The 8,942-nt window shown below is 39.4% G+C and overlaps 1 pseudogene; it reads left to right on the forward strand.

Annotated features, from left to right (window-relative positions):
* The first annotated feature begins 7,855 nt into the window (after positions 1 to 7,855).
* On the forward strand, positions 7,856 to 8,460 carry LOC149155816 (protein XAP5 CIRCADIAN TIMEKEEPER pseudogene; annotated as a pseudogene).
* Positions 8,461 to 8,942: the final 482 nt, after the last annotated feature.

The raw sequence follows: 8,942 nt of genomic DNA on the forward strand, positions 1-8,942 counted from the left end.
TTAAGCAAAGCTATTTATGAGAAGGAAATGTTGGCAATACTCCATGCACTTAAGAAATGGCGACCCTACCTAATGGGAAGACACTTCAAGGTAAAAACGGATCATGATAGCCTTAAATACTTTTTAGAACAAAGATTATCCTCTGAAGAGCAACAAAAGTGGGTCACAAAGATGTTGGGTTATGACTTTGAAATCATCTACAAAAAAGGGAAGCAAAATGTGGTGGCAGATGCACTCTCAAGAAAGGATGAGGATATGGAAGCATTGTTGTGTGCCATTTCTATTATCCAACCAGATTGGATAAACGAAGCAAAGGAGGAATGGAAGAATGACGAAGAAGTGTGGGCACTTATTCAAAAGCTACAACAAGATTCCAGTACTTCTGATACATTTAGCTGGAAAAATGATTCGTTATGGTACAAAGATCGCTTATACCTCTGTAAGAATTCCCAGCTAAAACAAAAGATTCTTATGGAATTGCACACTTCTCCCTTAGGAGGGCACTCAGGATTTTTAAAAACTTACCACAGGGTTAAGAAGGAATTTTTTTGGGATGGCCTTAAATCAGATATTCAAAAGTTTGTGGCGGAATGTTTGGTTTGCCAACAAAATAAAGTTGAAACAATTAAGACACCAGGTCTATTACAACCTTTATCCATTCCAAGCCAACGTTGGGAGGAGGTTTCAATGGATTTTATCACAGGTTTACCCAAGTCTGAGGGAAAGAGTGTCATCATGGTGGTAGTTGACAGACTTACCAAGTATGCACACTTTTGTGCATTATCACATCCATTTAAAGCCAGTACAGTTTCTACTGCATTTATGGAAACAGTTCAAAAGCTACATGGAAACCCAAAGATTATTGTAAGTGACAGAGATCCCATTTTCACTGGAAATTTTTGGACAGAATTATTTTCTTGTCTTGGTACTCAGTTAGCTCATAGCTCATCTTATCATCCTCAATCTGATGGGCAAACTGAGATAGTAAACAAATGTTTGGAAGGATATCTTCGTTGCTTTGTATCTGATAAACAGACACAATGGGTCAAATGGTTGCCTCTGGCTGAATGGTGGTATAACACTTCCTTCCATACAGCAACAAAAATGACCCCATTTATGGCACTTTATGGGTACCAACCACCATCAATCACATCATATTTAAGAGAAAATTCTAAGGTTCAGGCAGTGGAACATCACATCGAACATCAACAACAAGTCCTCCAACTCTTAAAGGATAACCTCGTGTTGGCACAAAATAGAATGAAACAACAGGCAGATCAACATCGCAGTGAAAGAAGTTTTGATGTAGGTGATTGGGTATTCCTACGGCTACAACCATATAAGCAAATGTCCCTAAAGCAAGCTAAGAAGGATAATAAATTATCACCAAAGTATTATGGTCCATACAAGGTGTTGGAAAAGATTGGTACTATGGCATACAAATTGGAGCTTCCTGCAGCTTCTCGATTGCACCTAGTTTTCCATGTTTCATGTTTAAAGAAGGTTATAGGCGACAAGCTCCTAGTTCAAACAATATTTCCAGAACTTGATGAGGAAGGAAAAATTATATTGGAACCGGAAGCAGTCACAGAAACAAGAACTCGATAGCTACGAAATCGATCAATTTCAGAGTATCTTATCAAGTGGAAGAATTTATCCGTTGAAGATTCCACATGGGAGGATGAGAATTTAATGCAGAAGTACCCAGAACTGCTCAAGCGTTGAGGACAACACTTTTTTGAAGGAGAGGGGCATGTTGGGTCCCTATAATACTAGTAATTACCCCATTACTATTGTAGTTATACCCCTTATTTATATTGTTGTGCCCCTATTACCCCCATATTGTTATTTCTGTGCCCCATAGAATCCCTCTATTGTTATTTTTGTGGCTTTATATTATTATTGTTAGGTCGGCTGGATTATATTGTGACTCCTTAGACTCCTATATATAGAAAGGAGGTTTTGTCATTTGTATCATCCAAGAATTTTTCATTTATGTAATATAAAGGAGGTTGCCCCCTCGAAGAGGATGAATTCTAAGGCGTTGATCTCTCTTTTCTATCTTTTCTTGAGTTGGTTTCATAACAAAAACCTCCAATGAATGCATATTAGTCCACTAGGCATAATATCTCACTTTGACTCATCTAATTAAGAAAAATACAATCAAAATATGCAATAAATCATGAGAAGAGTTGATTTGAATAAGCTAGGAGGCATATTAAGGTCCATATAGTTACCCAATGATGAGGCTCATCATTAGCCCCTACTGAAAGTGTTTCTCATCCTCTAAGCAACTCAATCAATATCCATGTCTTTCATTTCTCTAGTGGCCTCCCTGACATGCCATGCTTCTGATGTAGTTTCCTCTTCCTGTGCATAGAATCCTGCCTTCCTCTCTATCTTCTCCCACTGATTTCTTTCTTCCTCTTCTTTCCTTCCTTCCAACATTCATAAGAGCAGTGATGGACTAAATCTCAAGAAAATCCAATTGACTTTGAGTCTTTGGAGAGCTTTCTTGTACATGGGTGTCCTGTTTAGTGCTTCTCTCATTATTGGAGGAGAATGGTACTCTCTGATTTTCAAGTTGTAAGGAAAAGTGTTCCATCTCCTTTGGCAAGCTTGCATGTTTCCATCCCCTAATAGCCTAAACATGTCCTCAAAGTGTGTGACTACTTTCTCTTGGGCAACAAGATACCTAGGTGCAAGTTGAGGGTCATTTGAAATCAAGTTATGGGTGATGATGACAACCATTGGATTTGACTGCTCAACTCTTACCATGAGAGGTTTTGTTTCTCCCCTTGCCATTATTTTCTTCATTTCTGCAACCCTTGCTTCCTCATGGTTCATCCACGATGCCAAAGACATCAACTGTAAGTCCCCTAGTTTTGAATTAGGGTCCCACACATTCAGATCTGTCAAGGCTAAGTTATGTAGGTAGAACTCAGACATTTTATTCCTATCCTCCAATATGCTTTGATCACAAAGATCAATGAATTGTCTATAATCTTGGAATGTCATAGTGCCTCTCTATGCTAAAGTCTTGATTTGGAACTGCAACCACTATTCCTTAAGGTACAATACATAGGACTTAACTGGCATCCTACACTGGATTGACTCTAAGGATAGACTGGCCATGGATGCCAATTGATTCTCTCTTTCGTGTAGTTTTCCTCTTAACCATGCATTTTCTACCTTCAACTGAGCTTTCATCATTGCCTCTTTGTCCCTTCGGCTGCTCAGTTCTCTGCCCATATCCTTTATTTTCTCCTCCATGTGACCTATTTCCTCCACTCCTTTGGATTTGGAAATTTGCATCCAGCTATCTGTTCTTGGCCTTTCTTTCTCAAGATCAAAGAATAATGAGATGGAAAATTTCTATGGAATGACCCTACCCCCTTCAATGAACATGTACTAGGAGTCAAGGTTATGTTGAGGACTAGGTCTTCTCATCTCTAGCTCCTCTTTCTTTGTTTCTTGCTGCATACTCCCTTCTTTATCCAATTTCTGAGTTTCCTATAGGTTTAGCAGAGTTTCCAGTAGGATTTCCTTTGCTTCCTATAGGTCCTTCTATGTATCCTGTAGGAGGCCTTTTCCATTGGATGAGGCAGATCTAGTGATAGGAATTCTAACATAAGTGATAGGAGACTTGGGAGAGTCATGTCCTGATGATCGTTCTCCTTGATTTTACATAAGAGGAGTTATTTTTTCCTACTGTTTGGGTGAGTCTTCAATGACAATAGGAACCTTGGTGGGAGTTTGAGGTTTTCCTTGCCTTATTCTTGTACTTTTTCTTGTCCTAAAGTACAATGGAGTTTGTCTTTGTCTCTTCCCTTTTTGTTTGATAGGGGTACTAAGGGTAGTGAGGGCAGTTGCTGCCTCTTTCTCAGTGGGTTCTAGGGATACCCTGGGTGATTCTTCCTTGTCTTCTATCTCCCCTTTTCCATTCCCCTTCTCATCTTTGTCTTTCTCCTCTCCTTCTCCCTCTAGTTCCTCACTCTGTTCATCAGTTTCCTCCTTTGCATCTTCTTTTGTCTCTTCACCACTTTCCTTCTCCTTTTCTTCCTCTTCTTCCTCATATATTTCCTCTTCATCCCTCTCTGTTTTTTCTTCCTAATTTTCAATTTCTTCCTCATCCTTATTATTTTCTTCTTCATCCCCTTCACTTCCAATGAGGTTCTTGTCATATTCAAGGGCTTTTATATCTTCCTATGTCTTCATGTCTCTGAAAGTTTCCCATGTGATAGGGAGTCTGAGGTTTTCAAGGGCATCTTCTATGATAAGTATAATTAACCCATCATGGGCTAGCTACTGATGGTTTCCTTTCTACACCTTCATGCTCATATCTATCACTGATTGAAGAAGGAAGTATGGTATACTAAGTTTGTTTTGAGGAGGTGTGTCTGCTCCAAACCTCAACTCTTGGAGAAGCCTAAAATGGTATCCATATACCACATTGTACCTACCTTCACATGTGATATATTTAATAAGGTGGTAGCTAATTTCATTCCAAGTATATGGCTGGCTTGCTCTTCTGACTCCATTTTTGTCTTCCATGGCCTCCTCTCCTTCTAAAAAGAATTTCTTCTTTTCAATTTGGCTATTTCACTTATCCTCCTTTCTCCAAGGCATCCCTAAAGGAAGAGTGGTGATTTTGCCTATGGTGGTGTTAAACACACATGGACAGCAAGAAGGATATGAAAGATAAATCATGTGAGTACATTTTTTATTAACAGGAGATATACATTTATAGTACATTATGTGACTCTTGGGTTTCAGATCCCAAGGTCTCTTGGACTGCTTTTGTCCATTCGATTTCCACACTAACCCATTGAGGATTAGGTGTCCAACATTCCCCCCCTTAATCCGAAGGGTTATGTATGAGTCCAAGAAGAGAGTTGTAATACAAAATGTGCAAAAAAATGCATGGCAGCACTAGGCTGAATGTGCTCTATGAAATGTTGGTATAAAGGGCGGTGGTTTAAGGATGACCACCAACACTGGAATGCTTAGTGCAGTTCCCGGAACTCTTCCAGAACTGGCAAGAAACTGAAGTTTTCTGCTAGAGGAAGTGATCCTATTGTTTTAAAGAGGGAAACCTTCAACCATAAAAGGGAGGTCTCACCCCGCATAAAAGGTAAAACTTCAACCTGAAAAGGGAAGTCTCAACCTGTGATGGTTTAAGGATGACCAACAACTCTGGAATGCTTAATGCAATTCCTGGAACTCTTCCAAAACTGGCAAGAAGCTGGTGTCTTCTGCTAAAGGAAGTGTTCTCAATTGTGTTCCCAGAACTCTTCCAAAGCTGGCAAGAAGCTGAAGTCTTCTGCTAGAGGAAGTGTCCCAGATTGCCAACTGAAGGCATGTTCACGGGCATCTTTGTCTCTGGCTACAACTCTGAAACTGGTGTGGCAGGTTATGGCTCAGGCTCGCTTGATGTGACTTTGAAGCTTGTAGATGACCATAATTTCCCCCCCTGTCAGATACAAGGTGAGATGATGGAGGAAACTCAACTGCAAGACTGTTCAATATTCTGGAAAAAGTTCTGACATGTGTTTGGAATATCTTCTTGGCTGTTGATGCCCATTGCCAAGAAGTGATCCATCCAAGATGAATCTTTGTTCTTGCAGGACGTTTGTTTCTGAAGCATCTGTTTGAAGAATGACTGGTTTTATGACAGTGCTTACATGGATGAAGATCAAAACAGTGATCTTTCATATGGCCAACTCGGTCACAGTGTTGGCATTTCACAATCTGTTGTTTTTGTTGTTGTTGTTGCTGTGGCAGAGGGGCAGAGTCTGGAACAACTGAAGCTGAACTGTCATGAAGAGCAGGTGAACCGTCATGAATGAATCTAGCACTCTGAAACTAAATGGGCTTGGCATAGTCTGGAATATGAAAGGACAAGTCCTTGTCATATCCAAGACTAGTTTTGTGCTTGTTGTGGACAAGCTATTCCCAAGGTCTGATGATGGGCTTGGGAAGTGCAGACTGAGTTTCTGCATCTGCATGTATAGCTGCTACTTTATTGGGCACTGGATCTGAATGAACTGTAATATTATTGTATTGCTATTTATGGGAGTCTGCTTCATTGTTCTGAACAGAAACAGGTTCAGAATGATGTCTATTTTGATGTAGCTCTTCTTGCTGTAGCTGTGATTCAAGCTGCAAAAAATCAATCTTTTCCTGTGCATTTTGTAGACATGTCTGAATTTCTGAGAGAGATCCTTTGCTGATTTGTAATGTGTCGTCAACAGTAGATAATATCAGAGTTTTAAGGAACTGTAATACTTCACTGGTTCTGGCCATTTTTTCTTCAATGTCTAATTTACACCTTAAAAACTGATCACAACTACTACTCAATGCAGAAAAGTAATATCTACTCACAGTACACAGCAATATCCTTTATAAATTTCAGCAAATGATCAGTGTGCAATATAAAAGATTACAATCAGTTCACCAAAATCTTTATGCAACAGTGGAATCAAGGAATCAATGCACTATAATGAGTTTTAAATACAATGCCACAATTGGGGCAGCAGCAACTGCAAACTTGTTTGGATCCTTCAAGTACTCCTTCAGAAATGATGGTTATCAAAACTTCAATAATTATAACACCATGTCATGGGCATTCTTTGAACTGTAATTTACAGCGGTCAACCTCAGCAAAGCATTAAACATATGAATGGCATCAGCAATCAAATCGGATCCAACTATAGGAACAGAAGCACAAAATCTCGGTTGCAAATGGAATTTGAACTATTCAAAGTGTATTTGAAACCAATCACCATACCATTGGATTGTATACCATTCAAGCCTCATACAGACTTATTTAAAACAGCAACTTCAACGTATTTCAGGCAGCATCATAACGTATTCAGGCAGCTTAAATCACAGTTTTCGTTGCATTCAATACAGCTCCAGGTCAGCACACAAATAAATCAATGAGCGATATACAAAACTGAATTCTTTCTCTGCAATAGAGACTTAATGTCCAACACATACAATGCACATATTAAGAGAAATAATCATCACAAGAAGAAACGACCTTTCCAACGAACGCTCGGGGCATTGAATAAATTTTCAGCAGACATCTGACGGACCATATTTTTTAGTGCAAACAACAAATATACACCAGCCTCTATATAAATATATAGCCGAGAATACCCATAAAAATGGTATTATTTGTTGTTGAGCAGATTACGGATGAAGCCACATTTCTGGTTGATTTTTTTCATGCATAAACAACACTCCTTTGCAAGAAAAAAATGAATGTTTTCCACAATCTGCAGTTGAAGTACAAATAGTTCGAGCACTCCTGAAGGTAGAACCAGCACGCTAGTGAAGAATGAGTTCAGCTCAGTTAAATAATGCACAATTCATGTGTTAACTTCACCATCTACGTTGGACCGCTACAAGCAGCTGACATATGGAGAGATTATAGATTCAGTGATAATAGATTCGGTGATAATGAAAGATCGTGGAACTAGGCACCCTCGTGGTTTTGGGTTTGTGACTTATTCGGATCCTTCAGTTATAGATGTCGTTATAAAAGACACGCATACATTGGATGGAAGAACGGTTGAGATTAAACGTTCTATTCCAAGAGAAAGCATGGACTTAATCAAGGGTCCAAAGACAAAGAAACTGTTTGTTGGTGGCTTACCTCCATCGGTTGCAGATGAGGAATTAAAGAATTATTTCAAGAAATATGGAAATGTTGTCGAGTCACAAATTATGCAAGATCACAGCTACAGTGATAAATAGAAAAAACAATGCCAGATGCGTGATGGTTTCTATCAATATTGAAACCCTTCAGAATTGCTCACTACCCACTTGTTCAGTTTGTAACGCATAAATGGCCAGAATCAGTCAGGCTGAACGTGAACGGTTGAGGAAGAAGTGGCTGACTGAACAAGAGCATATTAGAAATGAACCATTGGAGATTACTTACAGTTACTCATAGAAGAGTTATTCAGGTTCGCAAAGGAGACACAATAGCTGAATTTCTCCGTTCTGTTCAGCAGCAACTCGCACCTGAATTTAGAGAGATTCGAACAACTTCTGTAGAGAATTTACTCTATGTGAAGGAGGACCTCATCATTCCACATCAACATAGCTTCTATGAGCTAATTACAAATAAGGTAAGGGGAAAAAGTGGACCGCTTTTTCATTTTGATATTCACGAAGACATTCGGACAACAGCTGATGCTACCATAGAAAAGGATGAGTCACATGCTGGAAAAGTTGTTTGAACGACATTGGTATGAAAAGAACAAGCACATATTTCCGGCATCCAGATGGGAGATATATGATCCTACTAAGAAGTGGGAACGCTACACTATAACATATAATTGCAGAAACTATGCCGCCTGGAACGTTGTTACACCAGCGTGGAGGGAGGTCGTTCTGTGCACAAATAGACACCGCTTTTCCATGATGAAAACAGGACCAAAGCAATGAATCTTCTTTATTACTCTCAAAAGTAGAACCGTCCTAATCAGCCTGGCTTTTTTTTACTACACCTTTTGAACAGGTTGTTTCTTACGACCAAAAAGAATCCTTTCTCAATTAAATCAACAATCTTCAACTTGTATGCATCCAAGAACGGAATGTTTGCTATCGCATAGAGGAAATCAAAAATTGTCTTCTAGAAACAGAAGTGCTCTCCTGGCAGAGAATACAGCCGACTTTCTTGAAACCAGCAGTTCTTTTGTACCAGCGGTTCTTTTGTTTTGGACGCTCTCGGCTTCGGCTGACTTTGACAGGCTTTCTGCTAATCAAACTGGCACGCAGCGTATAATATTGTTTCAATACAACCCACAGACAGCATATGCAGTAAACATTAAGATGAGATAAAAGGATATGGAACTTTCGAGAGTGCTCCCACAAATCTGCAGCAGAGACCAGCAGCAGAACGACTGCTATGGTGATGACAGACCAGC

The sequence above is a fragment of the Pinus tabuliformis genome, chromosome 9, assembly GCF_031772625.1.
Source record: "Pinus tabuliformis cultivar Carrire ecotype Pingquan chromosome 9, CPIR1, whole genome shotgun sequence".
Lineage (NCBI taxonomy): Eukaryota > Viridiplantae > Streptophyta > Pinopsida > Pinales > Pinaceae > Pinus > Pinus tabuliformis.